The sequence below is a fragment of the Bufo gargarizans genome, chromosome 6 (assembly GCF_014858855.1).
Source record: "Bufo gargarizans isolate SCDJY-AF-19 chromosome 6, ASM1485885v1, whole genome shotgun sequence".
NCBI lineage: Eukaryota > Metazoa > Chordata > Amphibia > Anura > Bufonidae > Bufo > Bufo gargarizans.
In genome coordinates this window covers 118759789-118778622 of record NC_058085.1, presented here as the reverse complement: position 1 = coordinate 118778622, position 18834 = coordinate 118759789, and positions in this window count along the sequence as shown.

Here is an 18834-nt window from a genome sequence, read left to right as displayed (position 1 = left end):
ACAGCAGCAACATTAGGACTGAGGAGAACTGAGAAGAGACGCGAGGTAAGTGAACAGCTATACCTATAGTATCCAGCAGCGGTAGATTCATGTGCACCGTACTTTACATTAGCGTCCACTCACATGATCGTGTCCGTTTTGCAGACCTGTGCGTTTCCGGGTCCATGTAGCTGCACCGCAAAAGATAGGAAATGTCTTATTCTTTGTCACATCTTGCAGATTGCGAATCCATGCAAGTCAATGGGTCTGTACTGCGAGGCTGGGTGCACATGGTCGGTGTCTGTGTTGTGGAAACTAGTGTTTGCTGTCTGCAAAACGGACACAGTCATGTGAATAGGCCCTAAGGTTGAGCAACTAGGAAATGTGAATAGAAGGATAGATATATGCTATTTTTGCATATATGCTGTGGCATTAAAGGGGTTCTCTGATATCAGGAACCCCTGCTGAAAAGTCTCAATGGTTACCGATGCATCTGGTCTTTCCTCACGTGCCATCTACATACATATCACTGATGGCTTCAGCAGTGGCAGCAGTCACATGCTGTTCCTGAAAATGTCACTGCTGAGGCCAGCGATTGGCCAGCAGTGGCAATGTGCCTGTAGGTGGGACATCACACTTCCAGTCCAGAGGGGACTAAAAGTGAAGAAGGGAACTTGCCACTGGACCTGAAGTGCCGGTGACAGGTCAGACTTTTATTTGCACCCTACTCGGCCATCTCAACAGAAGTTCCCGGGCTCAGACAACCCCTTCATCGTATAGATCATAGAAAAGCAGCCTCCATCCAGTGATGACATTTACTTACTCATTATGGCCTGGTGTTCACATTGTGCACACCCACCTACTGAGCTGAAAGATGGTTGTCTCCAAATAGTGATCCTCTGCCCACTATAGAGCAGTCAAAATAGCAGCTGTAATGCATGGTAATGTAGCTGAGAAGACCTCTACTGCAAGGAACATAAAAAGGGACCACATTGTCAGCTGCCAGGGGGGGAAGGAGACCAATTCTGACCAGAGCCTAACCCCAGCAAGGGGGGACACATGGAAAAAAAAATGAAGATCATTTTTATGCTAGAAAAAGCTAACAGCCTTTCAAGACTGTTGGTATGTAAATGTTTTAAGGGTTTATATATATATATATATATATATATATATATATACATATATATATATATATATATGTCAGATGTTACACTCCGCTGCAGCGCCTATTCTAAAAATCAGTCACCAGGTACACTAACACCCCGAGTATATTGTAGACACTTACAATTAGTCGTGGCTACTGGCAGCAGCTTACTCAACTAGGGGGCTCATCTGCACGCAGTTGTATACAGCTTATACGGATCTTAATGAAAGACTGCTACAAAAAGAATCGAGCTTCCTTAGTGAAAGGATAATATTGCTTCATGTTCACACTTTGGTGTCAGAATGGTGCTGCTCTGCTATAACTATTCCAAAAATACATAAATAACATAATGAAAATTAACAGATCTGTCATAAAAAGGGAAGTCATTGCGGACTGAAGCTTAGGTTGTCATATAATTCAGTCTACAGCCACCACTAGGGGGAGCCTGCTGAAGACTTTTCTCTAACAATGTTAAACAAAATACAGCATCATACAATTTACCAGTAATGGACGCCATCTCTGGCTGCAAATATGCTGCTGATGCCCTGATCATCAATTTCACTATGTACATAAGGGATTAGGGTAGTGGTCTCCGAACTGTGGCTTTTCAGCTGTTGAAATCTTATAACTCCTATCATGCTCTGAAAGCTGCAGGCCACCTCACTATCTTCTCAGAAAGAGTTGTCTTTTTATCTGTGCTTTGTTCTCTAACGTGATAGGCCATTGATCTGGTATCCGTATTTGCTCATTGCAGACAGATAAACCATGTCACAACACTGGAAGTCTCCATCAGTCTCTAGAGTCAGAGAAGATATGATGTCGCCATTCCTCAACCCATCACAGAGAAACATTTCACCAAAAAGCTGGAGCTCCCCCCATCAGAGCTGGCAGAGCAGAAACCGGCCAGCCTCTCAGAGCCACTGGAGCCCTCAATATTACAATTCTAGTTCTAGTCCAAATGGACAGTGGGCATCCCGACAACAGTGGTCTCCTAACCAATGGGACCCAGCATCCAATTACCACAGAAGCTGGAGCTACAGTCCAGGAATTCCTAAATATTCACCTTTTTATAAAAATAATCCTGAGCGTGGTTTGGTATACCCCGAGAAAAGGGCACAGGTAAGCCATATTTAGATATATGTAAAATGTATTATGCCTCCATTAGTGAAAATCCTTTCCAATATGGATTACCGTTCCTTTGTATGAACCTGTGAGGAGGTTCAGGTAGCATGAAATCCCAAGAGGCTCTCTGGTCACAAAAAACTATGTTTTATTAGGAAATGCTAAACCTATGAGGTGGTTTACTAAACTACATACACCAGAATTGTGGATTTTTTTTATAATCCACTGCAAGTCACTGTGATAAATGTGTCACATCTTTAGACTGTCTAAAAGAGAAAGCAATTATAGTTGCTTTTATAGTTTTAAAAGGAGTCAGGGCAGCTCCCACTAGCTTCTCCCACCCAGCTCAGCTTGACTGAGAGGTCTTCTGCTAATTAGGACAGAAGTCAACCAAGCAGTGTGTCTCCACCCAAAATTATACCTGAAATCTACATCAGTTCATTGCTGGTGTTGTTTTAAGTTGCACCCCAGATGCACCACTATCTTTAATAGGAGTGTGCCTCAATGGTGACATATCTGAGACCAGTGGGCCACAGATTATAACCAGCACACAAAACTCTAGTCAATAAATGTCCTCAGTGTTTTTTCTTCCTAAGATGCTGCATTTTCAGCGTGAAACATAGTTGTTTGTAACAGGGAGCCTGTCAGTTCCAGCCATCATTTTTCATGGCATTTAAATGAAGTTAAGTACACAGCCTGTGACCAATATTAGCACCGTCCCTTTAAAGAGGTTCTTTGGCAAGAATGAGACTTTCTCAAGTGCCAGCAGCCTGCCTCTCTGTCCAAAAGATTCACACATACCTGCTCCCCGAGGGTTCAAGTCCTCCGCTGTGCCTCCAGGTTCCAGTCCCCGCGGTGTTGCCATCTTCATGGGCATGGGCATATGCCCCGCTGCAGCAAATGACTGGCCTCAGCAGTGACATGGCTGCAGCGGACACATCACCATTGAAGCGGTGTCTGACCATGCTGTACCAGATGCTAACACTGCGGGAACTGGTAAAGGGAGACACAAGAGGCAGCATGGAGGACTGGAGCAATAGGGAGCAGGTAAGTAGGAATCTTCTGGCCAGGGAGGCAGGCTGCTGGCACTTGAGAGTCTCATTATTCCCAGATAATATCTAAGTCTTTATTTCCTGCATTTGTGTTTTCAAGCCAAGTCTTTACCACACAAAATTCCATAATAGTGGTAGAGATCACCTCCCATTCAGGATCCCCAATCATCCCCTTTCAAAGAGCATCTCCATTCTGGAGGACTCAACACATCCATGAATAGTAATAGAAACACAGATGAGGAACTGAGCACTTACCTCCATGATCCACCTCCACCCTGCACAGATTACAGGGTGCCCAGGAATCCTGACATGAGCTTCTCATGCCCTGACCCAACCCATGTTCAACTTTCTAAACCTACTCCTCTCCTCTAACAGGTACATTTCAGAAGAAACCACAAAGACATCAGTCACTACTACAGCCCATCCATGGTGGAGGACCCTTGGGCAGAACTGGAGGCTGCAGCTACAGGGAAAACAGTGTCTACATAAGAATTTTTTTTTTTCTGAAATCAAGCACTTTTAAGAAGACATTCAACGTCAATTCTACCGTCTATGAAAGCATCAAGTGTTGAATTCTATACAAGGACCATAAAAGTTTAACTTACTTTAACAAAACAAACTGCACAGTATAAGGACTGCCCAATGCCAGCCTGACCTGCAATTTTAATTACAAATTAGAACATCAATCTACAGTGCCACCATGAGGCTGAACTGAAAACTATGAAACCACTTTTTTATGTATACTACAAGCAATTCACAGTTAGGTCCATATATATTTGGACAGAGACAACATTTTCTAATTTTTGTTCTGTACATTACCACAATGGATTTTGAACAAAACTATTCAGATGCAGTTGAAGTTCAGACTTTCAGCTTTAATTCAGTGGGTTGAACAAAATGATTGTATAAAAATGTGAGGAACTAAAGCATTTTTTTAAACTCAATCCCTTCATTTCAGGGGCTCAAAAGTAATTGGACAAATTAAATAATTGTAAATAAAATGTTTATTTTTAATACTTGGTCGAAAACCCTTTGTTGGCAATGAATGCCCGAAGTCTTGAACTCATGGACATCACCAGACGCTGTGTTTCCTCCTTTTTACTGCTCTGCCAGGCCTTTACTGCAGCGGTGTTCAGTTGCTTTTTGTTTGTGGGCCTTTCTTTCTCAAGTTTAGTCTTTAACAAGTGAAATGCTCTATTGGGTTCAGATGAGGTGACTGACTTGGCCATTCAAGAATATTCCACTTCTTTGCTTTAATAAACTCCTGAGTTGCTTTGGCTTTATGTTTTGGGTCATTGTCCATCTGTATTATGAAACGCCGACCAATCAGTTTGACTGCATTTGAACACACAGTATGTCTCTGAAAACCCCAGAATTCATCCGGCTGCTTGTGTCCTGTGTTACATCATCAATAAACACTAGGGACCCAGTGCCACTGGCAGCCATGCATGCCCAAGCCATCAAACTGCCTCCGCCGTGTTTTACAGATGATGTGGTATGCTTTGGCTCATGAGCTATACCATACCTTCACCATACTTTTTTCTTTCCATCATTCTGGTCGAGGTTGATCTTGGTTGCATATGTCCAAAGAATGCTCTTCCAGAAGTGTGCTGATTTTTTAAGATGTTTTTTAGCAAAGTTTAATTTAGCCTTCTTATTCTTGAGGCTTATGAGTGGCTTGCACCGTGCAGTGAACCCTCTGCATTTACTTTCATGCAGTCTTCTCTTTATGGTAGATTTGGATATTGATACGCCTATATCCTGGAGAGTTGTGTTCACTTGGTTGGCTGTTGTGAAAGGGTTTCTCTTCAACATGGTAATTATTCTGCGATCATCCACCACTGTTGTCTTCCATGGGCGTCCAGGTCTTTTATCATTGTTGAGGTCACCAGTTTGTTCACTTTCTTTCTTGTACCAAACTGTAGATTTTGTCACTTGTAATAGTGTAGCAATTTCTCAGATGTTTTTTTTTATGTTTTCGCAAATGACGGACGGCTTGTTTCACCTGCATGTAGAGCAGAGCTCCTTTGACCGCATGTTTACTTCTCAGCAAAATCTTCAAAATGCAAGCACCACACCTCAAATCAACTCCAGGCCTTTTATGTGCTTAATTGAGAATGAAATAATGAAGGAATTGCCCACAACTGCCCATGAAACAGCCTTTGAGTCAATTGTCCAATTAATTTTCGTCCCTTTAAAAACAGGGTGCCACATGTAAAGGAGCTGAAACTCCTAAACCCTTTATACAATTTTAATGTGGTTACCCTCAAATAAAAGCTAGAAGTCTGGACTTTATGTCCATTATATAACTATAACTTGAATATGTTTTAGTGAACAGGTAATAAAAACAAAATTAGTGTCAGTGTCCAAATATATATATATATATATATATATATATATATGGACCTAACTGTAAGTTCTTCTTTTTTGTGACTTAAAGGAACCCTATCATCAGCTGTTTTTTGTAGTTAGCCATTAAAAGTTGAAATATTGGCTTGATGCTTAGAAAGTCACATTTCCTTCTAATTCAGTTTGCAATGCTTTGCTGCTTTCTTTCCCACACATTCACCTCTGCCTAACTATTTTAGAGCAGTGGTTCCTTCAGTGCTTGCAACACTACACTTCCATGTCCTGTCGGCCTACTGTTAATCCCTCCAGGCTTTACTATTCATGTATAGCCTGGTAAAATAAAAATCCATCTTGGCCAACTGTGTCAGAGTTTATTCCCTGCTGTTAAGGCTAGGGTTACACACCTAGGTGGAGATTTATCAAAACTGGTGTAAAGTAGAACTGGCTTAGTTGCCCATAGCAACCCATCAGAATCCATCTTTAATTTTCCAAAGGAGCTGTGAAAAGTGTAAGGTGGAATCTTTTAATTGATTTTAACTATTTAAATATAAAGTCCAAAGCAGTAAATTGACCTTTAGGCAATCATGTGCATTGCAGCTGTCACTTAATAGAAAAAAAATCAACCAAAAGTGCTACAAAAAGTCTAGCTGTAGCTCCAGCCTAAGGGTCCATTCACATGTCCGTAGAATGGGCCCGCATCCGTTCCGCAATTATGCGGAACGGGTGCGGACCCATTCATTCTTTATGGGGCCGGAAGAAATCTGGACAGCACACAGTGTACTGTCCGCATCCGCATTTTCGGAACGTGCCCCCAACCTTCCGGTCCCGAAAAAATAGAGCATGTTCTATTCTTGTCTGCAACTGCGGACAAGAATAGGCATTTCTATGGGGGTGACGGCCGTGTGTATTGCAGATCCGCAATGCACTATGGACGTCTGAATGGAGCCTCAATTCAAGATACCGGGAGAGAGTTGACCGCGGGACCCGCAGACCCTCCACATACTCCGAAAGGTACCCGTTCATCCGAGGAAGATGTTGCTAATGCAGGTACTCTGGGAGCACAAGGGGGACCACAGGACACGGGAGAAGCAGAGATTCTGGCGCTGCCAGTTAACAATATGGCCCTGACTGACACTGTTATGGGGGACATGCTCTTAATCCAGAGGCGCTCTTTTTTATATGACATGCACTCCTTAGTGGCTCCATTGCGAAGGGAGGTTGAGGACAATGGGGACAGAACAGAACATTTAGAGCGCAAATTTGGAGAGTTTGCGGGCTCTCATAATGATCTCATTGACGCCCATTATGGCTTAGAAGCAGAGGTTGAGGCAATTAAAAACAAGATGGCGGATTTGGAAGACCGCAGCAAGCGCAACAACATCAAGCTGCGTGGTATTCCAGAGGCTGTTGCGGCCAAAGATATCCCTTCTTTTGTGAAAGCGTTGATAAAAAGTGCTTTGCCTCATTGCAGTGACAGAGACTTAAATTGATTGGGCACACAGAGTCCCTCGCCCCAGGCATCTGGAGGAAAATATCCCAAGAGATGTTCTCGCTAGAGTTCACTTCTACTCCACTAAGGAGCAACTGATGTCCTTTGCCAGACAAAATGGTGGGTTGCCCGCTCCCTACCACAAAGTATCACTATATGCGGATCTGTCAGCTGCTACACTTAGGCTCCGAAGGGCCCTGCTCCCTATTACATCTGCCTTGCAATCAGTCAAGATACAATACAGATGGGGGTTCCCGGTACGCCTTATGATACACCATTTGGGGGACATGCACATAATAAAATCAGTAGAAGAAGGTAGAAAAGTGCTGCAAAGCTGGGATATTCCAATTGAATCACCGAAGGAGCATCGTCGGGCCCCTCCTGACAAAATTCAAAAGGATTGGGACGTCGCCCGTTGAGCAGAAGAGGATGGTTCACCGGGGGAAACCAAGGCTTTTATTGCCTACATGCTAGGTTTGAGTGTCTATCGATATGAGTCACAAACCTAGGCTTCAGACGGGACTTTAATTCCCCAAGTTCTTTAGGTGTTGGAGAGCCTGTTGGTCCTTACGAATACACCTTTACGTATTCATGCTTTTAATTCCATGTTATTATGTTTTACCACTGGTATTTGATGCAAAATCCATGAATGGTGCCACAAATATGCCTGTACAATATTCCACCACCTTCGTAGTATGGATGCAGACGCACTGGCTGGGAGGCATCCTGCACCTTCTTTATTGGTTAATGTGCGACTTTTTTGCTTTACGTTTTAAGTTGCTTTATTATTGTAATTGCATTTGCTAGTCTTAATGTGAATGAGTTAAACAGTCCAATGCGCAGATCACACTTATGGAAAGAGGCCAAAACTCTTAAATCTGATGTCCTGGGAGCACAGGAAACCCATATACTAGCCAAGGATGCTCACAGGGTACAACATGCACAATTCCCTCATATTTTCCAAGCTCACTCTGACTCTAAAACCAGAGGGGTTTTGATAGCCATAAAAAAATACGCTGGCGTTCACATTGCTTAAAATTTTTTGTGACCCCATAGGGAGATATTTGATATTAGTTTGCACTCTAAATAATGTAACCTTCACTCTGGTATCCATATATGCACCTAACACGGGACAAACACGTTTCTTCCATAGAGTACTGAAACTGATCAATAAGAAAAGGAAAGGTCAACTAATAATGTTTGGCGACTTTAACATCACTGCAGACCCTGAAATAGACACTTCCTCATATTCCTCCATCTCTAGCGGAGAATCTGTGGAAGGCTGAAGTATGTGATGTCTGGCGAATCCAACATCCGTCAGATAAAGATTTTACTTTCCACTCAGGGGTTTATAATGTTTACTCTCGCATTGATATGTTTCTTACTGACAGGATAGCACTGTTAAAGGCGGTGGATGCGGAGATCAAGCAGATTAAATGGTCTGACCATGCTGCAATTACCAAGACGTTGGCAGAGGACAATAACTGCTCCCCAAGGTATCTTTGGAGGAGTAATCCTATCCTACTATCTTGTCCACAGCATGGCCAGCGCATTGAATCAGACCTGAAAGAATTCTTTCTCCTTAATAAAATAGACTCCACTAACCCCGTAGTCTTATGGAATGCCCATAAAGCATTCATCAGAGGGTCATTCATACAACAGGGTGCGGTGCGGAAGAGGAAACTGGAGGAGGCCACATCGCAATTGCTCGCCAAACTAAAGCAAATGGAGGACAAAAATAAATTGAATCCCTCATCCTCAACAGCAGAGGCACTAAAACAGATAAGACAGGATTTGAGGAATCACATGTTAGAGTCATATGAGAAAGGGCTTCGTAAAAATAAAGCTCGTTATTACTCCCAAGGGAATAAAGCAGGCAAACTTTTGGCAGCTAGTCTTAAAGCAAAACGGGTAAAGAGCAGAATTCCATATCTCTTACATCCTAAGACACAAACCAAAATGTACTCCCCGTCGGACATAGCAGAGGGTTTCTAGTCCTATTATCATGACCTGTATAACCTTAAAGAAACAATACCAACTCCCCCAAACCTGTCTGAGTTGATGTATAAATACCTCAGCTCTCTAAACCTGCCTACTCTAACAAGTGTACAACTCCAAACCCTTAATGCCCAAATAACAACCAAGGAAATTGAGATGGTAATAACCTCCTTACCCCGGGACAAGGCACCCAGCCCGGACTGGTTTGCTAGTCATTATTATAAATGGTTTTCACACATCCTGAGTCCCTTTTTGCGTGATTTTTGTCAGGCCGCTTTATCCTCTGGAGCTTTTCCTAAAGAAAACTTACAGGCTACCATTATTACCCTGCATAAACCAGGTAAACCCTCTGACAGGCCCCAAAATTTTAGGCCCATATCTTTGCTGAATCAAGACATTAAAATATACGCTAAACTTTTAGCTCTTCGGTTAGCTACAATACTTCCATCCATAATCCATACGGACCAAACTGGTTTTGTTCCATCCCGCCAGTCTTATTTTAATACTAGGAGAATGCTGGGCATTTTTCATCAGACCACACAAAGGAATAGCCCCCTGTTGGTCCTGGCCCTGGACACCGAAAAGGCGTTCAACAGGATTAGATGGTCGTTCGCCTTTTCGGTGCTTACTATTATGGGATTTAGTGGTCCTATCATGCTTGCAATAGAGGCTCTTTATAGTAAGCCTACAGCCAGCATATATGTTAATGAGCTCTGTCAGAGGCGTTTGATTTGATGAATGGCACCAGACAGGGTTGCCCACTGTCCCCATTAATTTTTATCATAGCCATGGAACCACTGGCTCAAGCAATTAGGCTGGATCCCCAAATCTTTGGAGTTAAAATTGGGAGTCAGGAACATAAAATTTCACTATACGCAGATGATGTTCTCCTGTCACTGACAAGACCAGAGATATCACTGCAAGCGGTTATGAACCAGATTAAAACTTATGGTGATTTGTCGTACTACCATCTTAACTCCTCCAAAACACAGGCACTCCCAATCCATATCCCGGAAACCTTAACTATGTCTTTTCGTGAAAACTGGGATTTTGACTAGTGTAGGGATAGCATAAAATACTTGGGCACTAATATGACCCCCTCTCTGTCAAAGCTTTATACACTCAATTACGAATCCCTGCTTCTGGAGATTGGTAAAGATTTGGAAAACTTTCACAAACATGAAACGTCATGGTTAGGCAGAATTGCAGCTTTTAAAATGTTTATCCTCCCCTGTTTCCTCTATAAGTACCGCACTATCCCAATCCTGTTGCCAAGCAGTTTCTTCAACAAGGTGCAGAATATGATGTCTAAATATATTTGGAAGAATAAAAAACCGAGGGTAGCTAGAAGCATCACCCGGAGGACTTGCAGAATGGGGGGTCTTGCAGTACCGGATATGAACTGTATTACCTAGCCTCTTTAGTTTCTATGTTTAGAAATTGGAAGCAGGAAAGGGTGGAGATTCCATGGGTACAGATGGAAAAAACACAGGCAGCGCCTTTTACTTTGACAGACCTACTACACTTACCCTTTTGGGATATCCCAATTCCAAGCAATCTTACTCCAGTAAAAGGGGCGTCCATAGCAGCCTGGAAACAATTTCATAGCATTGCTAGTGGGGGGAACACGCCAACATTGACCTCTTTACCTTTTTCTATGGTTAGAGCTTTGCTCCCTCATATAGATTTATCTACATGGCACTTAGAAGCTACAAGTAAAGTGGAGATGTTGCTTGAGAGTGGGAGGCTAAAGTCCTTTCAATCTTTGAAGGAACAATTTAATCTTCCGAAGTCTGTTTTTTTTAAATACCTCCAAATTCGGCATCTGCTACAAACATTACGCCCTACTAACTTAAGTTACAACCCAGTGGGTATGTTTTATCTGTCTAGCAACACCAAAGGGCTAAAATTGCTATATGAAGAATTACTCCAGCCAGCACAATTCAAGAAATCTCATCCCATGCGTAAGTGGGAGACATTTCTAAACATTTCTATATCAGACAGTGATTGGCAGAGAACAATAAAAGCAATCCACTCTCATCTACATTGTTCCACTCATGTAGAATCGGCTCTAAAAACAGTTTTGCACTGGTACTACACACCGTAAACTTTAAAATATATGTACCCAGGAGTGTCTGGTGAATGTTGGAGGGGATGTGGTTGTGGGGGGACACTTTTCCACATTCTTTGGCAATGTCCATTGATTAAGGGCTACTGGAAAGCTTGTGGGGAATTGCTGGGCCTACTACTTCCGCAGAAGTTTAGGTGGACACCGCAATTTGCATTACTTTTAATAGGGACAAATTATTTCCCAGTAGAAAACAGGAAACTGGTATGCATATTCTGTGTTTTGGCTAAACTGATGTTATAGAGGATCTGTTATCTGCCATAAACACCACTTTTGCCTATGAAAAAATCATTGCCCTAGGTAATGGTTCCTACCAAAAATTTATGAGACAGTGGCAATTGAGGATGGCATCTCCATCTTGCAAAATGGGCTGATGACGCGATATGTGGGGGTTGTGTATGTATGGTGTGTGATGCATGTTGTGTGAAGCATGTTGTATTACTCTCTAGCTACATATACTTCGTGCTTTGGACTACCTGAATTCACCTAGTATAAATGTATTTTGGCAATAAAGAGGAGGGGGTGGGTGCCTATTGTTATTTACCAGTTCTGTAAGGCTTTTTGCTCTTCTTAAAGCTTATGGAAAAGTATTCAAATGTGTGTTCCAGACGTGGATGTCGAACATCAGAACCAGTGGGGTTATGTATTGACAAGTTATGTCAATGTACTGTTATTTGTTTGAAATAACTCAAATATTATAGATGTTACTGAAATGCATCTTTATTGTAACATGCAAGAAATTTGAAAATCCAATAAAAAACGATTAAAACAAAAAAAAACAGCTGCTTAGACGAGTTCAGCTGTCTAAGAGCCATTAGAAGAGGGTACTCTAGGACAATGTGGCCTGACACGTATGTGGAACACTGACATGTGAATGAGGCTTAATGCAGAATGTAAAGGGCAATGACCCAGATCTACAACTACAATTTAATTGGACCTCACAGCACATGTCGAAGTTTACTATATTAGTGAACTAACCAGTGGTCCATCCGGACCCATTTACATCTTTTGTCATCTGCTGTTATATACAGCTAAAACATTACTTTTATTTATTATTCCTTTTAAAATCACTATAATTTAGTGCTAACAAAACGCAGACAGATTAAAGCTATCAGTGGCGTGGGTCGCTCCCTCTTTTTCTCTGTGTATCAGTATTATTGCTGTTACTTCACAGCATGTACCTGGTATCAATACTAGCTGCAGCCCATATCACGGCTTGCAGCCATCCTATTTTTAGTTCCTATATTAGCTGTAATTCACTCCCGTTACGGAGCTCCCTCACTTCCACTAAACCTAAAAATATACACACTCATACACCCTGCATCCCGCCTGTTTCGCTGGACACCCAGCGTCTTCAGGGGATCGTGCAGGTATGAGTACTATAAGGCAGTGCAAATGACCAGATGTTTAACCATGTTGTCTTCCCTTTTTCCAAACCTCTGTACAGATTTAGAAAGGCATCTGCTGACAGCTAAAGAGAGACTGATACTCTGGGGGGGGATAAGATCCTACACAAGAGACACGTCCCATCCTACTCTAATGAAAGGTGAACTTGCAATCTGGTCTGGACTCTATGAGGCTCAGATCCTCCAGTTCCCAACTCCCAACCTACCTCTCGATTTACTGCAACCTCATATACATCCCGGTGTTGTACAACCGTCAGGAGTAAGGTCTCTGCTGACAAACTTCTTGTCACGGCTGAAGGTGGGGGAAACCCCCAGCCGTGCGGTACCCGAAGATGTTTGGTCGCTGCAAGGCCAGGACCAAAGGATCAGGGAGCAGGTCACCTCCTAAAGTCTCCCTGATCTGACCCTAACTCCTAACCTGCATGGGCCGACCTTTAGGGTAGGAGGACCCATGCGCAGGAACCTCGGGTCCCTACTATCCCTCCGCAGGTCCCTAGGCTAGGAGCTGGATAGACTACCTGTTCCTCCAGAACACGGAGGAACAGGAGCCTAGAAAGGCCAAGCTGGTAATAAGGGGAATCCAATACAACTTATGGCAGTGGCAGGTATGTGGAACTACAACCTCACCTACCTGCCACAAACACACAGCCCGGAACCCATGCAAAAGTGCTGTTTGTCTACAACAACAGAAAGGACTACAGCACACACCATACATCACATGGGGAACCAGAGAGCCATAAGGTGCAACAAACCAGCAACCACATACACATAAACATAACATCAGACAAGGTAACAAAGTTTTACTAACAAGGTTTTTGACCAGAAGGGAGGTCCCCACCAGGCAGATGGAGGAGACAGGAGGCTGCTCCAGCCAGCATGGCTGAGAGCAACCTACTGAACCCAGCCAGGGACTGAGGCTTTATAGGCCAAGTGGCCACACCCAACGGTCTGACCCACCCAGTGACTCACACACACTGGGAAGGGAGTTAACCCTTCCTACACCACAGAAGAGAAGGGAAAACACCAACTTAAAGGGAAATAGCACACACACTCACCCACCTGTTACCGCTGGCAACGGCATGCGTGGCGGCCGTGTCCTGAAAAACAACCAGCAGGCCGAGACCCTGCCACCACATGCACACAACACCAGACGTTGCCGCGGACCACCGCAGGTGAAGGGAGGTGTCCAAGTGCATACAACCAACACAACCTCGTGCACAACAAACACACAAAGGGAGTGCACATAAAAAACGTTGCCAAGGGCAACCGCACGCATGCGTGTTATCCGCGGCAACCGCACCTGAGGCAAACCACTAAGTGCCCCCAGCTGCGGTTGTCACAACACCAAAACCGCGGGTAACTGCATGCGGCTCCCAAGGAGTCACAACTAAGACCCAGGGTCGTGACACTTCTCCTTAAGAAAGATTCTTATGAGGGACGGTAACCTACATTGGGATGACATAATAGGGCTTCTCTGGGCTCAGACGGCTTCATTTCTTCATCTCCTAGATTTCCGCAGATATATAAAAAACATCTCCCTGCCTTGTAATCCCCATAGAACTAAATCTTGTCTTGAACAACTGATGGAGAGGACCAAGCTCCCCAGAAGGTTGTTGTCTCTCACGTATACCTCAATGCTCTCTTCTACACCTCCTTCAATATACTTTCTAAAGGCCTAGGAGAGGGAGCTCGCCATCACACTTACAGACCCAGAAAAAGACTCTTAGCCCACTCCCATGGCTTTAATAGATGTATTAAAATACAGAAAAACCCATACAAACTTCTGACAAGGTGGTATAAGACCCTCAAGTTCCTCCATAGGATTAATCCCGATATTCCCGAACAATGTTGGAGATGTGGTGTGGGGAAGGGATCCCTCTCCCACAGTCGGTGGTTCTGCCCACGTGTACAAAATTTCAGGACAGAGGTGGGTACTTTGAAAAACCAAATCTGCTCTACGAAACTGTCCTTAGACCCCAACTTGACTCTTTGGTGCCCATATCACAAATTTACTCCATCCAAACAACCTACCTACCATGCTCATAACAGCGACACGCTTGCTCATACCATATCTCTGGAGAAGTGATTTACCATCCTCCATATCAATATGGATAGATAAGGTCTATCAGTTATACTGCTTTGAAGAGTTAGCGCACTGGGAGACACACTCTCGGACTTCCTTTCTAAAAACCTGCCGCCAATGGAAAGCCTATAGAGGTTTTAATTCATAAGCGCATTTCCAAGGCTGAATCTACTGCTCACTATATGAGATGCTTCACACCAACTTCTAGTGACCTTTATTTTCCATGCCTTGCTAAATTATAACTCACATATATGACAACTATGCCATTTGTCTCCTACCCAACCACCTTTCACACTAACCTCTTTTCCCCTCTTTCCTCCTGTTTTCCTGGGCATTACTAGTCTTAAGCAGGTATTTTGACAAGTTAATTGCCTTGGTTATACCCAAATTGTAGCTTTCTGGTACTAGGACTGTTTTGCTGTGGTCCTGTGGTGCACTAAGAATGCTGGATCAAGGTCCAGAGCACTTTGTGACAGCTCCTGGAACGCTCTATGTCATCTTGTTAACCTGTATTACTGTTCTCTATACTGCTCTGATTATACAAAAGTGTTGTGTTTTGTATAACCTATTTATTTAATAAAAAGAGAATTGATAAAAAAATAAATAAACAGTGATCGTCTGCCCAGAAGCAATAGTTAGTGCATACAGCTTACATAGCACAAAAACAAATATAAACCCAAACAATATAGTGGGCATATCTACTCCCCTCAAAAAATTCAACTCAACATAGACCAAGCAAACCTACACAAAAAGAAGATGAGTCTCAAATGGCTCAAAGGTAGTGATAATCTGTATTAAATACATACAGTTGCAAGAAAAAGTATGTGAACCCTTTGGAATGATATGGATTTCTGCACAAATTGGTCATAAAATGTGATCTGATCTTCATCTAAGTCACAACAATAGACAATCACAGTCTGCTTAAACTAATAACACACAAAGAATTGAATGTTACTATGTTTTTATTGAACACACCATGTAAACATTCACAGTGCAGGTGGAAAAAGTATGTGAACCCTTGGATTTAATAACTGGTTGAACCTCCTTTGGCAGCAATAACTTCAACCAAACCTTTCCTGTAGTTGCAGATCAGACGTGCACAACGGTCAGGAGTAATTCTTGACCATTCCTCTTTACAGAACGGTTTCAGTTCAGCAATATTCTTGGGATGTCTGGTGTGAATCGCTTTCTTGAGGTCATGCCACAGCATCTCAATCGGGTTGAGGTCAGGACTCTGACTGGGCCACTCCAGAAGGCGTATTTTCTTCTGTTTAAGCCATTCTGTTGTTGATTTACTTCTATGCTTTGGGTCGTTGTCCTGTTGCAACACCCATCTTCTGTTGAGCTTCAGCCGGTGGACAGATGGCCTTAAGTTCTCCTGCAAAATGTCTTGATAAACTTGGGAATTAATTTTTCCTTTGATGATCGCAATCCGCCCAGGCCCTGACACAGCAAAGCAGCCACAAACCATGATGCCCCGACCACCATACTTCACAGTTTGGATGAGGTTTTGATGTTAGTGTGCTGTGCCTCTTTTTCTCCACACATAGTGTTGTGTGTTTCTTCCAAAGAACTTAACTTTGGTTTCATCTGTCCACAGAATATTTTGCCACTACTGCTGTGGAACATCCAGGTGCTCTTGTGCAAACTGTAAACGTGCAGCAATGTTTTTCTTTGGACAGCAGTGGCTTCCTCTGTGGTATCCACACATGAAATCCATTCTTGTTTAGTGTTTTATGTATCGTAGATTCGCTAACAGGGATGTTAGCATATGCCAGAGACTTTTGTAAGTCTATAGCTGACACTCTAGGATTCTTCTTTACCTCATTGAGCAGTCTGTGCTGTGCTCTTGCAGTCATCTTTACAGGACGGCCACTCCTAGGTAGAGTAGCAGAAGTGCTGAACTTTCCCCATTTATAGAAAATTTGTCTTACCGTGGCCTGATGAAGAGCAAGGCTTTTGGAGATACTTTTATAACCCTTTCCAGCTTTGTGCAAGTCAACAATTCTTAATCGTAGGTCTTCTGAGAGCTCTTTTGTGTGAGGCATCATTCACATCAGGCAATGGTAACATGGTAACATTTAATTTTGTGTTATTAGTGTAGACAGACTGTGATTGTCTATTTTTGTGACTAAGATGAAGATCAGATCACATTTTATGACCAATTTGTGCAGAAATCCATATCATTCCAAAGGGTTCACATACTTTTTCTTGCAACTGTATATACAACATAATAAAAATAGAGATGAAATACATCAAAGTAGAAGTGCGGTCTACACCTGAGGAACAGTGTAATAATGCTCTCAATACAGAGGGGAATACAGTAACTATACACCACTTAGTTATCAAAGATAGCAAGTGGAATAAAGTTTAATATAAAACAGCATCAAGACCTGTGTCTGTATAAATAAATATGTTTAACCCCTCAAAGAAACAACAAATGTAAAGCAAGACCAATCCTTGCATACCCATACACAACCCGCAGATGAAGGTGTTGCCGAAACGCACGTCGGGGTGTGCGGTTCTCCTGAGGTGATCGTTCCAATTATGAGTATGTAAGGGTTGGTCTTGCTTTACATTTGTTGTCTCTTTGAGGGGTTAAACACATTTATTTATACAGACACAGGTCTTGACGCTGTTTTATATTAAACTTGATTCCACTTGCTATCATTGATAACTATAGTTACTGCATTCCCCTCGGTATTGAGAGCATTATTACACTGTTCCTCAGGTGTAGACCGCACTTCTACTTTGATGTATTTCATCTCTATTTTTATCATGTTGCATATATGTATTTAATGAACCATTTGAGACTCATCTTCTTTTCGAGTAGGTTCGCTTGCCCAGGAACAATGCAATGTTTTCATGGATAAGAAGATGGTGGGTCCCTTTTTGTAGTGGGCCTCAGCATAATTGCACAGTCTGCATATATGATGTCCACTTGAGATCTGGTTATTGGTTCCACGTTCAGCTCTAACTTCTGCAAGTCCCTTAGGGGATCCTGGACATACCAGAGAAGCCCCTCATACACATGCTTGTTCAGCAGAGTGCATGTGCTCTTAGCAGGAAGAGTTGGAGGAAGCCGCTGTCCCACACCTGACAGAAGCCGGTCACCCAAACTAAAGTATCAGGCATATGAAAACCTTTATTAAACTTCCAGGGAGGGTCGGGGGCTTCAATGTACATTAGATGTTAGACCAAAATCATTAGGTTTGGATAACATACATGTAAAGGCCCTATTACACTGCTTGGTCAGTGCAAGCGCCGATGGCTGATAGATCACATCCTTCGGCACTTGTTTGCAGCGGCCGATTGAAAGTGAATGGGGAGGAATGATCACTACCATAGTCATTCCCCCCTCATACTGTTCAATTTATAATTGGCAGTACATCACTGATTACACAGGAAGACGTGCTGCCAATAATCGGGCATGTTTCATGCTCATGAAGCATGCCCATCAGCCAAAGGAGCATTAGTTCTTTCATCAGCTGATCGACTACAGGGGGAAGTTATTGGGAATCACTGTTCATATAGATGCGTGTCCCCGATAATTGGCCCGAAAATCATGTGGTCTAATACAGAACCCCAACGTGTATGATCAGCTTTATATTACAAGACCTCAGCCATTATTTCTTCCGATAGGATTTAGGTTCCAATACGAATTCCATTGTACGAGATTATAGAATAACAATAGGGAACAACACTACTGCTCAATACACAGGTTTGGGGAGTGATAGCGGTTTCCTGTGGGAGAAGGTGTGGCGGCTTTTATGATAATAGCTCATTACCATGCATGAAGTTGTCCTTTCAGACTGTACAACTGACGGAAGAATAAAAGCGGTACACATTGTGCTTTGTTACTTGAATGCAATCAGTGTTTTTTTAAATGCAGTTTTCTGTCATTGTTCCCCCTTTCAAAACCAAGCAGTATTGTCCCAAAAGAATCATGCATTTTACAGTTGGGACAGAAAACACATGCCCTAGAGTCATGGTCGCCAACCCATAGACAGGGCATGCTGGAAGTTGTAGTTTTGCACCAGCTGGAGAGCCAAAGGTTGAAGACCTGGCCTAGAAATTGCAGAGA